At 47.2% G+C, this 22,665-nt stretch overlaps 6 non-coding genes across 6 annotated transcripts; all 6 read left to right on the top strand.

Moving 5' to 3' along the window:
• The first annotated feature begins 3,309 nt into the window (after positions 1–3,309).
• TRNAM-CAU (transfer RNA methionine (anticodon CAU)) lies at positions 3,310–3,381 on the top strand. Its single transcript has one exon. It is a non-coding gene; the product is annotated as a tRNA-Met (tRNA).
• Positions 3,382–3,580: 199 nt separating this feature from the next.
• TRNAM-CAU (transfer RNA methionine (anticodon CAU)) lies at positions 3,581–3,652 on the top strand. The gene has a single exon. It is a non-coding gene; the product is annotated as a tRNA-Met (tRNA).
• Positions 3,653–9,556: 5,904 nt separating this feature from the next.
• TRNAM-CAU (transfer RNA methionine (anticodon CAU)) lies at positions 9,557–9,628 on the top strand. Its single transcript has one exon. It is a non-coding gene; the product is annotated as a tRNA-Met (tRNA).
• Positions 9,629–9,821: 193 nt separating this feature from the next.
• On the top strand, positions 9,822–9,893 carry TRNAM-CAU (transfer RNA methionine (anticodon CAU)). Its single transcript has one exon. It is a non-coding gene; the product is annotated as a tRNA-Met (tRNA).
• A 6,381-nt stretch (positions 9,894–16,274) lies between these two features.
• On the top strand, positions 16,275–16,346 carry TRNAM-CAU (transfer RNA methionine (anticodon CAU)). The gene has a single exon. It is a non-coding gene; the product is annotated as a tRNA-Met (tRNA).
• Positions 16,347–17,080: 734 nt separating this feature from the next.
• On the top strand, positions 17,081–17,152 carry TRNAM-CAU (transfer RNA methionine (anticodon CAU)). Its single transcript has one exon. It is a non-coding gene; the product is annotated as a tRNA-Met (tRNA).
• Positions 17,153–22,665: the final 5,513 nt, after the last annotated feature.

Here is a 22,665-nt window from a genome sequence, read left to right as displayed (position 1 = left end):
CACACACGAATTCGAATTAGAAGATATCGCAGAATGTTTTCGCGGTCACGGAGACGTAAGCTACACTCACTTTCAGGGCACAAGTCACGCACGCTTAGACCGTATCTATCTTTCATATGATTTAGTTGAAAAATGCCAGTGCTACACAGTTACGGCCATATCATATTCTGACCACTGCCTGGTAAAATGCACGGTGGGCAGGAAGAAAGAACGAAACAGGTTCGTCTGGGAACTGTGGAAATTGAATGCAGAGCTGTTACGGGATGAAACTTTTAACGAAAATGTAGTGGCTACTCTGAATTCTTTTGGAACAGACAGTTCTACGAAATTTGGTGAGGAATGGGAGTTGCTGAAGCAAAGCATTAAATTGAAGGCAATCGAAAGAAGTAGCGTACTGCGATATGAACAAAAGGCCAGAGAAAAGGATTTAACAACATTGCTAGAAAAATTTGCGAAGCTTGAATGCATGCAACCTGGCGCCTATCAACAAGATATGCGCGCCGTTAAGAAGAAGCTCGAGGTATTCGACGAAGATCGCTTCCGAGGTGCGCTTGTGCGCGCCAGAGCAGAAAGGCTATCATGCGGGGAAACGCCAACGAAAAGAGCACTGGGGTTAGAAAAAAAGCACTCGAGACGTAAGCAGATTGAGGCTATCGAATATGAAGGGGTGGTATTAACGGATAACAATAATATAGGGCGTGCTTTCTTTGAGCATTACAAAGAACTTTTTACATTCAGGCCTGTCAACATGCACGATTTCAAGAAATTATTTTTGCAACGAATCCCACAGCTGTCGAGTGAGGTTAAAGAAACCTTAGAACGACCATTAACAGAACATGAAGTGATGAAAGCCATCGAAGACCTGAATCCTGGGAAGTCGCCAGGTCCAGACGGTCTTTGTGCCGCATGGTACAAATCGTTCAAAAGCCACCTAGCTCCTATCTTAACAGCAGTTTTCAATGAAGCATATGAACTGAAAATACTTCCACCATCCTTTGGCCAGTCCCATACAGTACTAATACCGAAAACAGAAGAGACCGAAAAGCTCAAGCAACTTTCCTCCTACAGACCCATAGCGCTTACTAACTGCGACTACAAAATATTGATGAAGGTGTTGGCACGACGGGTCCAGTCAGTTATTCAGGAAGTAGTCGGCCCACACCAGACGTGTGGTATTCGTGGAAGAACCATTTTCACTAACATCCATAAAATGAAGTGTGTGCTGGAGTGTTGTGACGCCATGTGCGATGCAGTAGCCATCCTCCAGCTAGACTTGGAGAAGGCGTTTGATTGTGTTTCTCACGACATATTGCTTACCATCCTTGAACACGTTAATTTTGGCCACATAATCACTGAAGGGGTGACCATGGCGTACCGGAGCTGCTATACCAGACTTATAGTTAATCAGATGTTGGGGGCCCCCATTAACGTGAAGCGCTCCGTTCGCCAGGGTTGTCCACTCAGTCCACTCCTGTTTTGTGTCTACATAGAAACGCTATGTCTGGCCATCATTGAAAATGAATGTATTAAGGGGTTTAGTCTTCAATCAGCAGAAGTGAAGCTACTGGCATACGCTGACGATGTGGCTGTGTGCTGTAAGGACAAACAAAGTGTATTGAATACTGTGAATATCGTCAAAAAGTTTGGTAACGTCACTAACAGCTACGTTAACTGGCAGAAATGTTTGGGGTTTTGGCATGGAAGATGGGCTTCTACACCAGACCACTTTTCGAACGTAAACTGGGTCACGACGCCAGTGAAGTACCTTGGAGCACCCCTTGATGCCTACAAGGACAGTAGCGAGTACTGGAAGGAGCGGACAAAACAACTAAAAGAAAAAGCCGACCGATGGAACGCCTGTTACTTGTCAATATTCGCGAGAGCTACAGCGTGCAACATGTTTCTCGTGACAAAGATCTGGTACGTAATGCAGGTACTACAGTGCTCTCGTATTAATGTACAGAAACTGCACCGCGTGTTCGCTGTATTCGTGTGGGCATCAAGCTGTGAGCGATGTAGCCGAGATAATCTCTTCCGGCGCGTGAAGGATGGTGGTCTGGGGTTGGCGCACCTCTTCTTGCGTCAACTGGTGAATAGATTCTCCTTCTTTCGAGATACAAACGACCCATTTCTGCGCACGGTGATCCAAATGAGGCTGTCAAGATCACTTCCCGAATTCGTTGTAGGTACGGAAATAATGCCAGGACCAGTCCGTGGTTTCTTTCGGGATATAGTTCAGAGTGTTTCCTTTTTGCGTGTTCGTTTTTCAAGTGCATATTTGTGGAGTGTAAAACGGAAAAAGTTATATCGTGATTTATGTGACAGTGTTTTGCTGGTACCTATGTACCGAGCCCCGTACAGTGGAGGCCCAGGCCTAGATGTATTGAAAAGGGTGAAGAAGATGCCAGTTCAACCAGCCGCTAAATCGTTCTTTTTTAAATTACACACTGGTACTGTACCTGTTAAATTCTTCCTTGAACAACGTGGGTTCTACATGCCATGGGGAACCCACTGCCTTATATGTAAAAAAACAGAAAGCATAGATCATGTCTTCATCCACTGTTGGGAAGGGGTCTTTTTCTGGGACGTGTTACAAAGGACTCTAAAAAAGGAGCTACCTATAGATCCCCACGGAATCAGGTTTCTGCCAGTATATGACGACGAAGGTTTCCCGTACGACCTGATCATGCTTACGGGCCTCCACTGTTTATGGCGCGCAAGAATGGCGGGTTACCATTGTGACCCGGATGCCCGACCGGCGCGTCTGTACTTTTGTGAATCCATGCAACGGTATGTGGAAGTGATGAAGATGCAACAGCCTGTTCCTGAGTGGCTGTCGAGGGTTGAACCCCTTACAGCACTAAAGGAATTTTAATCCGACAACGTCGTGCCACAGTAGCGGACGGCAGCGAATGTAAATATTACTGTTCCTTGTTCCGTTTGTGTATTCATCCCTTTTTGCTTCTTTGGTCTTTGTTTATATCATTTAGGAATTTGTGTTGTCTTATGTCGAGTACTGGCAATAAAGAAAAAAAAAAAGAGCAGCAGAGTGGCGCAGCGGAAGCGTGCTGGGCCCATAACCCAGAGGTCCGTGGAACGAAACCACGCTCTGCTACATATTTCCTTTATTTTATTTTGGTGCCATTTAACATAAAGGGCATATCAGCGCAGTAATTTGGTCTCTTATAGCCCTAATTGCCCTCCGAGAAATGCTCTCTTGTGCTCCGCGCTCGTGTTTCTCGCCATAAAAAAGAAAAGACTACTCTCGTTTATTACAAATATAAACAAATTTACATTGCACGCTGGAGCAGCAGAGTGGCGCAGCGGAAGCGTGCTGGGCCCATAACCCAGAGGTCCGTGGATCGAAACCACGCTCTGCTACATATTTCCTTTATTTTATTTTGGCGCCATTTAACATAAAGAGCATATCAGCGCAGTAATTTGGTCTCTTATAGCCCTAATTGCCCTCCGAGAAATGCTCTCTTGTGTTCCGCGCTTGTGTTTCTCGCCCTAAAAAAAAAAAAAAAAGACTACTCTCGTTTATTACAAATATAAACAAATTTACATTGCACGCTGGAGCAGCAGAGTGGCGCAGCGGAAGCGTGCTGGGCCCATAACCCAGAGGTCCGTGGATCGAAACCACGCTCTGCTACATATTTCCTTCATTTTATTTTGGCGCCAATTAACATAAAGAGCATATCAGCGCAGTAATTTGGTGTCTTACAGCCCTAATTGACCTCCGAGAAATGCTCTCTTGTGCTACGCGCTCGTGTTCCTCGCCCTAAAAAAAAAAAAAAGACTACTCTCGTTTATTACAAATATAAACAAATATACATAGCACGCAGGAGCAGCAGAGTGGCGCAGCGGAAGCGTGCTGGGCCCATAACCCAGAGGTCCGTGGAACGAAACCACGCTCTGCTACATATTTCCTTTATTTTATTTTGGTGCCATTTAACATAAAGGGCATATCAGCGCAGTAATTTGGTCTCTTATAGCCCTAATTGACCTCCGAGAAATGCTCTCTTGTGCTACGCGCTCGTGTTCCTCGCCCTAAAAAAAAAAAAAAGACTACTCTCGTTTATTACAAATATAAACAAATATACATAGCACGCAGGAGCAGCAGAGTGGCGCAGCGGAAGCGTGCTGGGCCCATAACCCAGAGGTCCGTGGATGGAAACCACGCTCTGCTACATATTTCCTTTATTTTATTTTGGTGCCATTTAACATATAGAGCATACCAGCGCAGTAATTTGGTCTCTTATAGCCCTAATTGCTTTCCGAGAAATGCTCTCTTGTGCTCCGCGCTCGTGTTTCTCGCCCTTAAAAAAGAAAAAAAAAGGCTACTCTCGTTTATTACAAATATAAACAAATATACATTGCCCGCAGGAGCAGCAGAGTGGCGCAGCGGAAGCGTGCTGGGCCCATAACCCAGAGGTCCGTGGATGGAAACCACGCTCTGCTACATATTTCCTTTATTTTATTTTGGTGCCATTTAACATATAGAGCATACCAGCGCAGTAATTTGGTCTCTTATAGCCCTAATTGCTTTCCGAGAAATGCTCTCTTGTGCTCCGCGCTCGTGTTTCTCGCCCTTAAAAAAGAAAAAAAAGGCTACTCTCGTTTATTACAAATATAAACAAATTTACATTGCACGCTGGAGCAGCAGAGTGGCGCAACATTCTGCTTCCGGCAGCCGAGCTGAGCGGTCGGCAGAATCATGGGCTCCAGTGGAGCAGCGACAGCGGCCACTTCTGGCCGCGGAACCAGGCTAAACGACGATAAGGATTATGCCTTTATTTTGCCGCAACTGCCTAAAGGTCAAGTAGTGATTAATACCGTCTTTTTGCACGGTGATGTACGTGCGAGACCGTACAAGGTGGAAGATTTCAGGGACGCCCTTCTGTCGACGGGCCTGCTGCCTAATGTGGTATGCATAGGGGCGTACCAGATCAACCACGTCTGGGCAGTGACCTTCAACGATGCGACTGCCACAAGAAGAATGCTGGACCTTAAGGAACTTCAAGTTAAGGGACGACGATGCGTCATCGTTGACCCGCAGGATCAGCAGGTGAAGCTAAGGCTTCACTGGCTGCTGTACGGCGTTGCCGACGAGGACGTTCGGACGGCATTCGCGGCGTTCGGCAAGGTGGAGGAGGTGAGCCGGGAGCGATGGCGCGTCGAAGGCATGGCAACGAAGACCTCAACCACCAGGACCGTCATTCTCAAATTGAGAAGCGACATGAAAGTGGAGGACCTGCCACATCAGATACGCGTCGGCGGAGAGTTGGCCTTGGTCGTCGTGCCCGGTCGAGCGATGCAGTGCCTGCGCTGCCACGGCACGGGACACGTCCGCCGTGAGTGCAGAGTCCCCCGATGTACCTTATGTAGACGTTTCGCCCACGTCGACGATGACTGCGTAAGATCTTATGCCACCGTAACAGGTCCAGTTGCTAGTGACGTTGCGGCAGAGCACGTCATGGACGTGGCCGAAGCGGAGGACGCTGCTAAAGGAACGCTAGACAAGGTCTCGACAGCGACAGCCAGTGGGACGACGCCTTTGGGCGTGGTCAGCAAGGTGGCTGATACTACCGTGAAGCCGAGTGGGATGCTGCAGGTCGCGACCGCTGAGGTCCAGTCTACGCGGAGCAGTAGTGAGGACCCGCCCGACAACGATGCGACGGCAATGCAGCAGGAGGAGGCCGTCCTCGACTGCGACCGGACTTCGACTCTTGGAGCGCCAGTCAAGCGCCCCCATGACCAGACTAAGGACCGCAACGACGGTGCGACCGGCACCAGCGAAGGGCCGCCGACAAAGACACCTCTTGGGAGGCGCACGAGCTTCAAACCAAAGCCGAACGTCCCACCTGAGAGAAAGCCTGCGGACAAAGTGGCGCCCACAAACAACGCCGGGAAGCCGGGAGGTCCCGGAGGCGGCTAGCCGAGGGCTGGTCGTGAACGGTAAGCACCATGCTCCGGGCCTACTTTTTTCTTTAGCTCAACATGGCACAGATACCGTCCCTTAATATTGCCACTTTAAACGTGAGAGGGTTGGCGGCTAGTCGTAGGCGAAGTCAGGTGCTACGGTTGGTCACTGACCATGATATAGACGTACTAGCCGTCCAGGAGACTAAGGTTGACGGGGAGGAGGAGACCGGGAGCATGGTGCGCCGTTTCACGACCAGGTATTTTGCGATGGTAAGCCATGCCTTAGGCACCGCTGGGGGGTGCATTCTTTTTGTGAAGAAACTGCCTGGACTGCACATTCAAAGTATTTTTTCTTGTCAGTCTGGAAGGCTTGTTTTTTGTGATATTATTTTGTGTGATGTTGAGTTCCGCGTCATATGTGTATATGCGCCGAATTCAGTAGACGAGCGCGCCCTTTTCTTTTCGAACCTTTCGCAGTATGTTCGATGTGATAAGCGCGTTATACTGCTAGGAGACTTTAATTGTGTAATGAGCGCTAGAGATAGAGCCAATAATGCTGGTGTGCGGGACAGAAGCGGTGAAATCTTATCAAAACTAATTAGTGAAAATGAACTCGAAGACGTTTTTGAGTGTCTGGAAGGGGGGCGTGATGTGACTTTTACACGTTTTCAGGGCAGTAGCCATGCGCGGTTGGACCGAATCTACATTTCGCTGGATACAATTCCAAGATGCCACGGTTATTGTGTAGTACCCATATCGTTCTCAGATCATTGTCTCGTAAAATGTAATGTCGGTATAGGGAAAAGCAAAGATGCGTTTAATTGGGAGATCTGGAAAATGAATGCGTTGTTATTAAATGATGAATCTTTCGTAAAGGGAGTACGGGATGCTGTTAATGAAATACGCGAAGATGCAGCTGAAACAATAGCAGAAAAGTGGGAATGTTTTAAAGAAAAGGTTAAAATGAAAGCCATAGAAAGGTCAAGTTGTCTTAAATTTGAGAGGGAATATAAAGAAAAGGGTTTGCGAACACTACTTCAGCAGCTGATAACGCTTGAGTGCAGAGAGCCTGGTCTGTACAAAGACGATGTGCGGAGCGTCAAGGAAAAGCTTGAACAGATCGACAAAGAATGTTACCAAGGTGCCATCGTGCGAGCAAGAGCAGATTCACTAGCGGCAGGGGAGACGCCCACTAAAAGGGCGCTCGGGTTAGAGAAGGCTCACGGACGACAAAACCATGTCGATAACCTTTTAATCAATGGAGCCGTTGTTGACGATAACGAGAGCATAGCCCACGCCTTCTTCCAGTACTACCAGTCGCTCTTTGCATTTCAGGAAGCGAATTTAGAGGGTTTCAAAGCAGACTTTCTGCATCGCATGCCGCGTTTGAGTGATGAAACTAAGGAGCGATTAGAAGGGAAAATAATGGAGAGGGAAGTCGAAAAGGCAATCGACGACTTGAACTTGGGCAAGTCACCGGGACCAGACGGACTCAGTGCGGCGTTATATAAGACATTTAAAAGAGAACTGGCCCCTATATTAGTAGGAGTATTTAATGATGCGTTCGTGCAGAAATCATTGCCACCTTGTTTTGGGAAAGCGCACACCATTCTAATTCCGAAGAATGATAAATTAGATAAACTGAGATTAGTATCATCCTACAGGCCCATATCACTAACAAACATTGATTATAAGATATTTATGAAGATCTTAGCGACTAGACTTCAAGGCGTAATAAAGGAAATAGTCGCAGACCATCAAACATGTGGAATCAAAGGGCGGTCAATTTTTTCGAACATCCATAAGATGCGGTGTGTGCTCGAGTGCTGTGACGTCACTGGTGGCGGCGTTGCAGTTCTTCAGCTTGATCTTGAGAAAGCGTTCGATTGTGTTGCTCACGTTATTTTGTTCGCCATACTGGATCATGTTAATGTCGGTACCATCATCACTGAGGGCGTGGCCTTGGCGTACCAGAACTGCACTACAAGGTTAATTGTTAACAAGTCTCTTGGGGGCCCCCATTAACATCATGCGTTCAGTGCGCCAAGGCTGTCCCCTCAGTACTCTGTTATTTGCTATCTACATAGAAGCAATGTGTGTAGCGATCACCGCAAACAACAATATACGTGGTTTTAAGATTAGCAGAAACCGAAGTGAAGCTGCTAGCCTATGCTGACGACGTTGCAGTGTGTTGCACAGACGAACCAAGTGTGACTGAAACAATTGCTGTAGTAAAACATTTCTGTGACGTCACGGGCAGCAGAGTCAATTGGGGCAAATCCCTCGGGCTGTGGCACGGGGAGTGGTTTTCAGCACCGGAGTACTTCGCTAATGTCAAGTGGGTGAAAACTCCGACGAATTATCTTGGTGTTCCCCTCGATAGGTACAAGAGCAGCGATGAGTACTGGAGGAACCAAACTAATGAAACGAAACAAAAAGTGGACAAATGGACAAGCACTAACCAGTCTATTTTTTCAAGGGCAACAATTTGTAATATGTTTTTTATAGCGAAGTTATATTATGTTATGCAAGTGCTGCATTGTTCTAGAGCAAATGTGCAAAGGCTGCACAGAGTGTTTGCGGTCTTCATCTGGAGTTCATCATGGGAGAGATGTAGCCGAACAAATTTGTTCAGAAGGGTGAAGGACGGGGGTGTGGGCTTGATGCATCTTTTTGTTCGACAACTTGTCAAACGCTTTTCGTTTTTTCGAGATGTGCGAGATCCGTTTCTGCGCACCGTATGTCAGATCAGGTTGAGCGACGCATTGCCGACACATGTTGTTAGTACGGCAAGCATGACCGGAAAACTTCGAGGTTATTTTAAGGAAGTGGTCGACAGCGTGCGTTTCCTGTCAGTTCGTTTTTCAAATGATTATCTGTTTGAAGTTAAAAGGAAAAAAACTGTATAATGATGTGTGCGACATTGTGTTCCCAGTGCCGTTATACAGAACCATATACAGTGGAGGGCCAGGACAAGACGTCCTTAAACGGGTGAAACGAATGCAGGTGCCACCGGGGGTTAAAACCTTCTTTTTTAAGCTCTACACAGGAACGCTCTCTGTGAAAACGTTTGTGGAAGAACGAGGCTGTCTTGTGCCGTGGGGATCCCACTGCTTGATCTGTCAGAAGCCGGAGACCATTGATCACGTTTTCTTGCATTGCTGGGCGGCTGTTTTCCTTTGGGACGTGCTAAAGCGAACGCTGAAAAAGGAGTTACCGGTGGACCCCCAAGGGATCAGGTATCTGCCAATTAAAGATGAAGACGGAGTACCGTATGATCTTATTATGCTGAACGCCCTCCACTCTATATGGCGAGCTCGCATGGCCGGGTACCATTGCGACGTCGACGCTCGGCCAGCGCGTATGTATTTCAGAGAGTGTATGTCCTTATTTATTGAAATGCAGAAAATGCAAAAGTGTGTACCGGATTGGCTGTCGAGGCTCGAACCTCTGACAGTCAAGAAGGAATTTTAATTTGACAACGTCAGTCCTATGCGGATAGACGGCTTTGTAGCGCTTTTTTGTTTCTCGTCTTCGTTTTCTCTTGCAAGAGGCTTGCATTTGTGTCATGAGTGTGAAATTCATATGTACGATGTTATATTGAAAACCGGTAATAAATAAAAAAAAAAGCAGCAGAGTGGCGCAGCGGAAGCGTGCTGGGCCCATAACCCAGAGGTCCGTGGATCGAAACCACGCTCTGCTACATATTTATTTTATTTTGGTGCCATTTAACATAAAGAGCATAGCAGCGCAGTAATTTGGTCTCTTATAGCCCTAATTGCCCTCCGAGAAATGCTCTCTTGTGCTCCGCGCTCCTGTTTCTCGCCCTAAAAAAAAAAAAAAAGACTACTCTCGTTTATTACAAATATAAACAAATTTACCTTGCACGCTGTAGCAGCAGAGTGGCGCAGCGGAAGCGTGCTGGGCCCATAACCCAGAGGTCCGTGGATCGAAACCACGCTCTGCTACATATTTCCTTTATTTTATTTTAGTGCCATTTAACATAAAGAGCATATCAGCGCAGTAATTTGGTCTCTTATAGCCCTGATTGCCCTCCGAGAAATGCTCTCTTGTGCTCCGCGCTCGTGTTTCTCGCCCTAAAAAAAAAAGACTACTCTCGTTTATTACAAATATAAACAAATTTACATTGCACGCTGGAGCAGCAGAGTGGCGCATTCCACTTCCGGCCACCACAGCGGACGGTCACGGAATGTTGTGCTCCGTAGGGGCGGTTCATGCGGCCCAGCCGGTCCGTGGTATCAGGCTTACGGAAACGTCTTCACAGGATTACCAGCTTGTTTTGCCGCATCTGCCATCAGGTATGACCGTGTGTAATACCGTGTTTTTGCACGGTGATTTGAAGGCCAGGCCCTATCGAGTCGAACATTTTCGCGATGCGCTTGACCGTCATAAGCTGTTGCCGGAGGTGGTGGCCCTCGGGGCCTACCAGATGAACCATGTCTGGGCTATAACATTCAAGGACGAAGTCGGAAAAAAGAAGCTGCTGTCAGCGAAGGCCTTTAGTGTCAAAGAACACCGCTGCGTCGCCATTGACTCTTGCAACCAGGATATTAGAATGAAGCTGTTCTGGCTGCTTCACACGACTCCCGACGAGGACGTCAGAGCAGCCTTGGCGCCGTTCGGAACGGTGACCGAAATTTTCAGGGAGCGGTGGCGAGTACCAGGGTGCGGCGACAAAGGTTCTCACACGCGTCTGGTATCGTTACGGCTGAAGGCTGGTATGACCATGGAAGACATCCCGCATCAGCTACGAGTATCAGAGGACCATGCGCTCGTGATCGTTCCAGGCAGAGCTCCGCTCTGCCTCCGATGCCGCGGCACCGGCCATATACGGCGCGAGTGCCGTGTGCCACGCTGTGGACTCTGTCGTCGTTTCGGCCACGACGAGACCCAGTGCGTGAGAAGCTACGCCAACGTGACCGGGTCTGGCCGGAGCGACGCGTTAGACGAGCACTTGATGGATCAAGCGGACGCGGAAGAGACTGCTGGAGCGGGCGGAGACCCACGAGGCACGGAAGAGAAGCCAGTGGTCATGGCAAGCGTCAAGTGCCAACCCAGAAAGGGCAGTAGCGAGGCAGTGGCCAAGAATGAAGTGCAAAGTGAACCGTCTGCAGAAAATTCTACGGTGCGTGAAAGTGAGGGGGACGCGGAGGCTGCCGAGGCCGTTCTGCGACAGGGCAACTCTGGCGCTGCCTTCATCGAAGAATCCGGCGAGAAAATGGACCAGGCCGGCGCCGTTTCAAAGAGACCTCGCGAAATACCCGATCAAGATGTCAGGCTTGAGCAAGACGACGGTGTCAGCAGCGAAGGGCGACCCACGAAGGCTTCCTCTTTCCGGCGGTCTACACTCAAGCCCAAGCCGAACGTTCCGCTCGAGAGGAGGCCGACGCGAGAACATCCACCTGAGGGGCGCCAGACGCCGACCAATCCGCCAGGTGGTCGGCAGACGCCGACCGTCCCACCAGACGGGCGACAGACGCCGACTGTCCCACCAGATAAGCGGACAACGCCGACAGTTCCCCCGCGGTAGCGGGGTGCTGTTCGGTAGAAGGCTCAGTAAGGACTAGGTGCTGCGGAACTTTTAAGTGAATGATGAGTAGCGCATTTGATAACGTCATGCCTTCGCCGTATGAGACGGAGCTTATGATGGTGCAGGGTATTGTTTTTTGTAAGTTTGGCGGTCTTTGATTTCCGAAATGTATTGTAGTTTGTGCTTGCTCTTCTCTTTCAATGGCAAATGATCATGGAATAGCAATACGTATTGGCACGCTTAACGTACGAGGGTTAACGGCTAGACGGCGACAAGCGCAATTAAGTCGCCTGATGCTGGAAAACGACATAGATATTCTTGCTGTTCAAGAAACTAAAATTGAAAGCGAAGAGCAAACGGACAAAATGGTTCAGGTTTTTAAATCCCGTTACAACACTTGTGTTTGTCATGGAGTAGGTAAGGCCGGTGGCTGTCTTTTATTTTTGCGTAATTCAATAGGTATTGTTGCGCAGAGTGTAATGTCGGCCCAAGATGGGCGATTGGTCCTATGCGATTTCTCTTGCAATAATATTGATTGGCGAATTGTCTGTGTGTACGCTCCAAACAAAATTAGTGATAGGAAATTTTTTTTAACTTTCTTGAGTCACACCTGACATGTGAAAGAAATGTTGTTCTTTTTGGTGACTTCAATTGTGTTTGCATGTCCGAAGATAGGGTGCCCAGTAAAATAATACGGGATACAAGTGCGCATCAACTCTGCGCAATCGTGGCAGACTATGATTTAGTAGACGTTGGAAGCATATTAAGCGGTAACAGTGTTGTTTTTACTCATTTCCAAGGGCAGAGTCACGCTCGACTAGATCGTTTGTACGTATCAGCAAACCTTGCGCGAACGGTCACTAGCTACGCAGTAAAGCACGTGAGCTTCAGTGATCACAGCCTAGTAACGTGTACATTGGGCACGAAACATAGAGGGTCTCACTTTAACTGGGAACTGTGGAAAATGAACGAAACGATCTTAAGTGATGAATGGTTTGTCAAAACGGTAAAAGGAAAAATTGACGTAATGCAAATAGATGCTACAACAAATTGGGCTGAGCTGTGGGAGCAGTTTAAAATTGAAGTGAAAATGAGTGCGATCGAGAGGGCTTGTGTGATGCGTCATAAAGCTAAACAAAGAGAGAAAGAACTGCAAAGCATGCTCGAATATTTTCTATACGCGGAGTGCACAATACCGGGATTGTTTTCGAAACAGATTAGAGAAATTAAACGCGAACTTGAAAGGGTGGACGCTCAAATTTACCAAGGAGCCGCGATAAGAGCACGATCCGAGAGGCTGTGGCTGGGAGAGGCGCCAACTAAGCGCGCGCTCAGTGACGAAAAGGGTTACGCATCCAAAAACATAATAAAAGAAATTTGTTTTAACAACACAATGTCAAAAGACCCAGAAGTAATTGAAAAAGCTTTCGTTGAACACTACCGAGTGTTGCTCGGTAGGCAGGTGCCCGTAACAGAAGAGTTTGTGAACACCTTTCTAACACTTCTGCCAAAATTACAAGACTAAATAAAAGAGGGACTCGAGAGACCGATCTCTGCGAAAGAAATTACAGAAGCCATAGAAGACTTGGGTAAAGGAAAGGCGCCTGGACCAGACGGCCTAGGAGCAGCATTCTATAAAACTTTCTAGGCCGAAATAAGCGAGATACTGCACTGTGTAATATCAGAAGCTCATGAAACTAAGCACTTGCCGCCATCATTGAGAAAAAGTCATGTTGTGCTTATACCGAAAACCACCGATACGGTAAAGCTGAAATCTGTCGCTGGATACAGGCCCATAAGTCTTACGAATTCGGATTATAAAATCTACATGAAGGTGCTCGGAAAAAGGATGCAGTCAGTTATTAAATCCATAGTAGGCCCACACCAAACATGCGGTATCAGGAATAGAACAATATTGTCGAATATTCACATCGCTAGGAGTATATTGGAATGCTGTGATGCGAACCTCGAATGTGTAGCAATGGTTCAGTTAGACCTAGAAAAAGCTTTTGACAGGGTTGCTCACAGCATACTTCTTGCCCTGCTAAAACACATTACTGTAGGCGAAGTGATTCAGGACGGAGTAGCCATGGCTTATGAGAACTGTTCCGCTCACCTAATAATCAATAAAAGACTCAGCGAAAATATACCAATATTATCCAGTGTGCGCCAGGGGTGCCCTTTGTCGCCCTTACTTTTTGCGATTTTTCTTGAACCTTTCTGTTTGAAGGTACGAGAAAACGAAAACATTCGCGGCTACCGTCTTTCAACTCGGGAAGTAAAAATACTAGCTTACGCAGATGACACCGCAGTTTTTTGCATTGACCAAGAGAGCATTCGGGAGGCAGTCAAGGATGCAAGAAAGTTTTGCAGTCTAACGGGGAGTGCCATAAGCTGGCCAAAAAGCTTAGGCTTCTGGCACGGTGAATGGGACAGCCGGCCTGCAGTGTTAGAAACAGTACCGTTCACAGATACGCCAACCAGTTATCTTGGTGTTCCTTTGGAATACTATCGCGATACCACGACGCAATGGACTGAACAAACTGAGCGGGCTAAAGCACAAACAACGAAGTGGGGAGGCAAGAATCTGTCAATATTCACGAGAGCCACTGTCTGCAATTTATTTCTTGTCGCTAAAGTGTTTTATATGTTGCAAGTTTTATGTATATCCCGAGTGTGTGTACAAAAGTTGCACACGGTTTTTGCTATGTTCGTGTGGGGATCAGGATGGGAGCGCACGAGTCGTCTGAATCTGTTTCACGCTGTGCAGAAAGGAGGGTTGGGTTTGTCGCATTTATTTTTGAAACAAGTAGTGTCGCGTTTCATGTTCTTGCGCGACGAAAGCGATTGTTTTTTGCGGTGCGTTATCCAGACGCGATTAGGTGACGCACTGCCAGAATATGTTGTGACGTCGTATGGCATACGCCAAGTGGTTGTCCGAGGTTTTTTGTTTAAAGTGATAAGCTCTTTCCGTTTTCTAAAAGTACACTTTTCTTTGGAATACCTGAACACAGTCGCAAGAAAGCGATTATACCGAGATTTAGTTAATATCATGTGTCCAGTACCAATATACCGTGCAGTATATGCACTGGGGCGTGAGCAGAATGTCTTAAAAAGAGTTAAGAAAATGCCTGTAAGAGCAACAATAAAAACTTTTTTTTTCATGCTACACACTGGCACGCTTCCTGTCAAGCCATGGCTGCAGGAGAAGGGGATCTTTGTACCCTGGAGTGTGAATTGCCAGATATGTCAGAAACCGGAGACAATGGAGCATATTTTTCTGGAGTGCAGGGACTCAGTCTTCCTTTGGGACATTCTACAAAGGACGCTAAAAAAAGAATTTCCTTTAACACCTTTTGGAATCCGTTTTTTACCGTTTGAAGGGACAGAAGGCGTGCCATGTGATATGGTGATGTTACTCTGCATGCACAGCGTGTGGAAAACACGAATGGCGGTGCGTAATGAGGATGTAGACGCAAAACCGGCCAAAGAATATTTTGCTGAAAATGTATTGTACATTCGCGAAGCGTTTAAAGCGCTCAGCGAACCACCTGAGTGGTTAACAGTATTTGAACAGCTTGCAAACATTCAGCCTTTTTAAACCAAAATTAAACGACAAGGTACACCCGCACATTGAACTGTCTTTTTTGTTTTGTAATCGCAGCGGAGAATAGCTGTGAATCGTGTATTTGTTATAAAACAGGCAATAAAGAAAAAAAAAAGCAGCAGAGTGGCGCAGCGGAAGCGTGCTGGGCCCATAACCCAGAGGTCCTTGGATCGAAACCACGCTCTGCTACATATTTCCTTTATTTCATTTTGGTGCCATTTAACATAAAGAGCATATCAGCGCAGTAATTTGGTGTCTTATAGCCCTGATTGCCCTCCAAGAAATGCTCTCTTGTGCTACGCGCTGGTGCTCCTCGCCCTAAAAAAAAAAAAAAAGACTACTCTCGTTTATTACAAATATAAACAAATTTACATTGCACGCTGGAGCAGCAGAGTGGCGCAGCGTAAGCGTGCTGAGCCCATAACCCAGAGGTCCGTGGATCGAAACCACGCTCTGCTACATATTTCCTTTATTTGATTTTGGTGCAATTTAACATAAAGAGCATAGAAGCGCAGTAATTTGGTCTCTTATAGCCCTAATTGCCCTCCGATAAATGCTCTCTTGTGCTCCGCGCACGTGTTTCTCGCCCTAAAAAAAAAAAAGACTACTCTCGTTTATTACAAATATAAACAAATTTACATTGCACGCTGGAGCAGCAGAGTGGCGCAGCGGAAGCGTGCTGGGCCAATAACCCAGAGGTCCGTGAATCGAAACCATGCTCTGCTACATACTTCCTTTATTTTATTTTGGTTCCATTTAACATAAAGAGCATATCAGCGCAGTAATTTGGTCGCTTATAGCCCTAATTGCCCTCCGAGAAATGCTCTCTTGTGCTCCGCGCTCGTGTTTCTCGCCATAAAAAAGAAAGACTACTCTCGTTTATTACAAATATAAACAAATTTACATTGCACGCTGGAGCAGCAGAGTGGCGCAGCGGAAGCGTGCTGGGCCCATAACCCAGAGGTCCATGAATCGAAACCACGCTCTGCTAAATATTTCCTATATTTCATTTTGGTGCCATTTAACATAAAGAGCATATCAGCGCAGTAATTTGGTCTCTTATAGCCCTAATTGCCCTCCCAGAAATGCTCTCTTGTGCTCCGCGCTCGTGTTTCTCGCCGTAAAAAAAAAAAAAAAAAGACTCCTCTCGTTTATTACAAATATAAACAAATTTACATTGCACGCTGGAGCAGCAGAGTGGCGCAGCGGAAGCGTGCTGGGCCCATAACCCAGAGGTCCGTGGATCGAAACCACGCTCTGCTACATATTTCCTTTATTTCATTTTGGTGCCATTTAACATAAAGAGCATATCAGCGCAGTAATTTGGTGTCTTATAGCCCTGATTGCCCTCCGAGAAATGCTCTCTTGTGCTACGCGCTGGTGTTCCTCGCCCTAAAAAACAAAAAAAAAAGGCTCCTTTCGTTTATTACAAATATAAACAAATTTACATTGCACGCTGGAGCAGCAGAGTGGCACAGCGGAAGCGTGCTGGACCCATAACCCAGATGTCCGTGAATCGAAACCACGCTCTGCTACATATTTCATTTATTTCATTTTGGTGCCATTTTACATAAAGAGCATATCAGCGCAGTAATTTGGTCTCTTATAGCCCTAATTGCCCTCCGAGAAATGCTCTCTTGTGCTCCGCGCTCGTGTTTCTCGCCATAAAAAAGAAAAGACTACTCTCGTTTATTACAAATATAAACAAATTTACATTGCACGCTGGAGCAGCAGAGTGGCGCAGCGGAAGCGTGCTGGGCCCATAACCCAGAGGTCCATGAATCGACACCACGCTCTGCTAAATATTTCCTATATTTCATTTTGGTGCCATTTAACATAAAGAGCATATCAGCGCAGTAATTTGGTCTCTTATAGCCCTAATTGCCCTCCCAGAAATGCTCTCTTGTGCTCCGCGCTCGTGTTTCTCGCCGCAAAAAAAAAAAAAGACTCCTCTCGTTTATTACAAATATAAACAAATTTACATTGCACGCTGGAGCAGCAGAGTGGCGCAGCGGAAGCGTGCTGGGCCCATAACCCAGAGGTCCGTGGATCGAAACCACGCTCTGCTACATATTTCCTTTATTCCATTTTGGTGCCATTTAACATAAAGAGCATATCAGCGCAGTAATTTGGTCTCTTATAGCCCTAATTGCCCTCCGAGAAATGCTCTCTTGTGCTCCGCGCTCGTGTTTCTCGCCATAAAAAAGAAAAGACTAATCTCGTTTATTACAAATATAAACAAATTTACATTGCTCGCTGGAGCAGCAGAGTGGCGCAGCGGAAGCGTGCTGGGCCAATAAACCAGAGGTCCGTGGATCGAAACCACGCTCTGCTACATATTTCCTTTATTTCATTTTGGTGCCATTTAACATAAACAGCATATCAGCGCAGTAATTTGGTCTCTTATAGCCCTAATTGCCCTCCGAGAAATGCTCTCTTGTGCTCCGCGCTCGTGTTTCTCGCCATAAAAAAGAAAGGACTACTATCGTTTATTACAAATATAAACAAATTTACATTGCGCGCTGGAGCAGCAGAGTGGCGCAGCGGTAGCGTGCTGGGCCCATAACCCAGAGGTCCGTGGATCGAAACCACACTCTGCTACATATTTCCTTTATCTTATTTTGGTGCAATTTAACATAAAGAGCATATCAGCGCAGTAATTTGGTCTCTTATAGCTCTAATTGCCCTCCGAGAAATGCTCTCTTGTGCTCCGCGCTCGTGTTTCTCGCCCTAAAAACAAGAAAAAAAAAAGACTACTCTCGTTTATTACAAATATAAACAAATTTACATTGCTCGCTGGAGCAGCAGAGTGGCGCAGCGGAAGCGTGCTTGGCCCATAAACTAGAGGTACCTGGATCGAAACCACGCTCTGCTACATATTTCCTTTATTTTATTTTCGTTCCATTTAACATAAAGAGCATATCAGCGCAGTAATTTGGTCTCTTATAGCCCTAATTGCCCTCCGAGAAATGCTCTCTTGTGCTCCGCGCTCGTGTTTCTCGCCATAAAAACAAGAAAAAAAGACTACTCTCGTTTATTACAAATATAAACAAATTTACATTGCTCGCTGGAGCAGCAGAGTGGCGCAGCGGAAGCGTGCTTGGCCCATAAACTAGAGGTCCCTGGATCGAAACCACGCTCTGCTACATATTTCCTTTATTTTATTTTGGTGCCATTTAACATAAACAGCATATCAGCGCAGTAATTTGGTCTCTTATAGCCCTAATTGCCCTCCGAGAAATGCTCTCGTGTGCTCCGCGCTCGTGTTTCTCGCCATAAAAACAAGAAAAAAAAGACTACTCTCGTTTATTACAAATATAAACAAATTTACATTGCTCGCTGGAGCAGCAGAGTGGCGCAGCGGTAGCGTGCTGGGCCCATAACCCAGAGGTCCCTGGATCGAAACCACGCTCTGCTACATATTTCCTTTATTTTATTTTGGTGCCATTTAACATAAACAGCATATCAGCGCAGTAATTTGGTCTCTTATAGCCCTAATTGCCCTCCGAGAAATGCTCTCTTGTGCTCCGCGCTCGTGTTTCTCGCCATAAAAACAAGAAAAAAAAGACTACTCTCGTTTATTACAAATATAAACAAATTTACATTGCTCGCTGGAGCAGCAGAGTGGCGCAGCGGAAGCGTGCTTGGCCCATAAACTAGAGGTCCCTGGATCGAAACCACGCTCTGCTACATATTTCCTTTATTTTATTTTGGTGCCATTTAACATAAACAGCATATCAGCGCAGTAATTTGGTCTCTTATAGCCCTAATTGCCCTCCGAGAAATGCTCTCTTGTGCTCCGCGCTCGTGTTTCTCGCCATAAAAACAAGAAAAAAAGACTACTCTCGTTTATTACAAATATAAACAAATTTACATTGCTCGCTGGAGCAGCAGAGTGGCGCAGCGGAAGCGTGCTTGGCCAATAAACAAGAGGTCCGTGGATCGAAACCACGCTCTGCTACATATTTCCTTTATTTCATTTTGGTGCCATTTAACATAAAGAGCATATCAGCGCAGTAATTTGGTCTCTTATAGCCCTAATTGCCCTCCGAGAAATGCTCTCTTGTGCTCCGCGCTCGTGTTTCTCGCCATAAAAAAGAAAGGACTACTATCGTTTATTACAAATATAAACAAATTTACATTGCGCGCTGGAGCAGCAGAGTGGCGCAGCGGTAGCGTGCTGGGCCCATAACCCAGAGGTCCCTGGATCGAAACCACGCTCTGCTACATATTTCCTTTATTTTATTTTGGTTCCATTTAACATAAAGAGCATATCAGCGCAGTAATTTGGTCTCTTATAGCTCTAATTGCCCTCCGAGAAATGCTCTCTTGTGCTCCGCGCTCGTGTTTCTCGCCCTAAAAACAAGAAAAAAAAAAAAAGACTACTCTCGTTTATTACAAATATAAACAAATTTACATTGCTCGCTGGAGCAGCAGAGTGGCGCAGCGGAAGCGTGCTTGGCCCATAAACTAGAGGTACCTGGATCGAAACCACGCTCTGCTACATATTTCCTTTATTTTATTTTCGTTCCATTTAACATAAAGAGCATATCAGCGCAGTAATTTGGTCTCTTATAGCCCTAATTGCCCTCCGAGAAATGCTCTCTTGTGCTCCGCGCTCGTGTTTCTCGCCATAAAAACAAGAAAAAAAGACTACTCTCGTTTATTACAAATATAAACAAATTTACATTGCGCGCTGGAGCAGCAGAGTGGCGCAGCGGTAGCGTGCTGGGCCCATAACCCAGAGGTCCGTGGATCGAAACCACACTCTGCTACATATTTCCTTTATCTTATTTTGGTGCCTTTTAACATAAAGAGCATATCAGCGCAGTAATTTGGTCTCTTATAGCTCTAATTGCCCTCCGAGAAATGCTCTCTTGTGCTCCGCGCTCGTGTTTCTCGCCCTAAAAACAAGAAAAAAAAAGACTACTCTCGTTTATTACAAATATAAACAAATTTACATTGCTCGCTGGAGCAGCAGAGTGGCGCAGCGGAAGCGTGCTGGGCCAATAAACAAGAGGTCCGTGGATCGAAACCACACTCTGCTACATATTTCCTTTATCTTATTTTGGTGCCTTTTAACATAAAGAGCATATCAGCGCAGTAATTTGGTCTCTTATAGCTCTAATTGCCCTCCGAGAAATGCTCTCTTGTGCTCCGCGCTCGTGTTTCTCGCCCTAAAAACAAGAAAAAAAGACTACTCTCGTTTATTACAAATATAAACAAATTTACATTGCTCGCTGGAGCAGCAGAGTGGCGCAGCGGAAGCGTGCTGGGCCAATAAACAAGAGGTCCGTGGATCGAAACCACGCTCTGCTACATATTTCCTTTATTTCATTTTGGTGCCATTTAACATAAACAGCATATCAGCGCAGTAATTTGGTCTCTTATAGCCCTAATTGCCCTCCGAGAAATGCTCTCTTGTGCTCCGCGCTCGTGTTTCTCGCCATAAAAAAGAAAGGACTACTATCGTTTATTACAAATATAAACAAATTTACATTGCGCGCTGGAGCAGCAGAGTGGCGCAGCGGTAGCGTGCTGGGCCCATAACCCAGAGGTCCGTGGATCGAAACCACACTCTGCTACATATTTCCTTTATCTTATTTTGGTGCCTTTTAACATAAAGAGCATATCAGCGCAGTAATTTGGTCTCTTATAGCTCTAATTGCCCTCCGAGAAATGCTCTCTTGTGCTCCGCGCTCGTGTTTCTCGCCCTAAAAACAAGAAAAAAAAGACTACTCTCGTTTATTACAAATATAAACAAATTTACATTGCTCGCTGGAGCAGCAGAGTGGCGCAGCGGAAGCGTGCTTGGCCCATAAACTAGAGGTCCCTGGATCGAAACCACGCTCTGCTACATATTTCCTTTATTTTATTTTGGTTCCATTTAACATAAAGAGCATATCAGCGCAGTAATTTGGTCTCTTATAGCCCTAATTGCCCTCCGAGAAATGCTCTCTTGTGCTCCGCGCTCGTGTTTCTCGCCATAAAAAAGAAAAGGCTACTCTCGTTTATTACAAATATAAACAAATTTACATTGCTCGCTGGAGCAGCAGAGTGGCGCAGCATTCTGCTTCCGGCTCCCGAGCTGAACGGATCGCGGGATCATGGGCTCCAATGGAGCGGCATATGCGGCTGTTAGCCGCGGCAACAGGCTTTCGACGGAAGAAGATAAAGATTACCAAATAATTTTGCCTCGCCTACCTACAGGACGTATTGTTTTGAACACAGTTTTTTTGCACGGCGACGCTCGTGTTCGCCCGTTTCGTGTAGAAGATTTTCGAGACGCGCTTCAAGCTGTTGGTATGCTCTCTGGCGTCGTCGCCCTTGGAGCATACCAAATAAACCATGTATGGGCGGTGACGATGAAGACAGCCGAGGCTGCCGAAAAGGTGGCGGCCCTAAAGGAGCTGCAGGTGAAGGGGCGTCGCTGCCTGGTCATCGACCCCAAGGAACAACAGGTGAAGCTTCGTATCCACTGGCTTCTGCATGGGGTGGACGACGAAGACGTCAAGACCGCGCTGGCCTCCTTCGGCAAGGTGACGGAAGTGACCCGGGAGCGCTGGCGAGTGGATGGCGTTTCCGACAAGGGCTCGACGACCCGAGCAGTGCTGCTGCAGCTGAAGGCAGGAATGAAAGTCGACGACCTGCCCCACCAGATCCGCGTCGCCGGCGAGCTTGCGCTGGTGGTAGCCCCAGGACGTCCCATGCAGTGCCTGCGCTGCCGGGGCTCTGGCCACGTTCGTCGTGAATGCAAGGTTCCCCGTTGCTCGCGGTGCAGGCTTTTTGGACACAACGACGCGGACTGTGTGCGTTCATACGCAGTAGCCGCGGGTTCGGCGGAGAGCGAGCCGTCGACGTTAGACCATGTAATGGACGTGACCGAGGCGGAGGAAGCGGCCACGGGAGCTGGAAACGGCAAAGTGGCGGCAGAAACCGGCGCGACGACCAAGCAAGCCGAAGGAGGAAGGAATATCCCTCCCCCCAAAGAACCAGCGGCTACAGTCGAGAGCGTGAAGACGGCCCCGCAAGAAAACGAGAGCCACCAGCCAGCTACGGATGCAACGCGGGCAGAGGCGGACGACAACGCGACCCCTGCTAGCGCCCGCGTCGAATCCGTCTCGGCACCGGTCAAGATATCCCTGCAGCACGAGGAGAAAGTCGACGGAAAGGCCGGCGGTGACTCCGAGGCACCACCCGCTAAGACGCTACCTGGAAGGCGCTCCACCCTCAAGCCTAAGCCGAACCTGGAGACTGACCGTAGGCTTACCCCGAAGCCGACCAAAGAGGAACCCGGGCGACGGCCGCCGGATGGCCACGGAGGCGTCTAGCGGTCAGCTAGACGTTAAGGTGAGCACCATGCTCCGGGCCTTCTCCCCTTCCGGTTTTCACCAATAATGGCTACCAACCCGTCGCTTAGCCTCGGCACGCTAAACGTTCGAGGTCTGGCCGCCAAAAGGAAACAGAGTCAGGTTTACAGACTACTAGTGGACCATGACCTCGACGTTTTAGCAGTGCAAGAAACCAAGGTAGACGGCGAGGAGGAGACCGGGAGCATGGTGCAAAGGTTCACGTATAACTA

This window comes from Dermacentor variabilis, unplaced genomic scaffold (assembly GCF_050947875.1).
Source record: "Dermacentor variabilis isolate Ectoservices unplaced genomic scaffold, ASM5094787v1 scaffold_13, whole genome shotgun sequence".
NCBI classification, from domain to species: Eukaryota; Metazoa; Arthropoda; class Arachnida; order Ixodida; family Ixodidae; genus Dermacentor; species Dermacentor variabilis.
The sequence above is the reverse complement of the archived record's forward strand: the minus strand, read 5'-3'. Positions and strand labels throughout refer to the sequence as shown.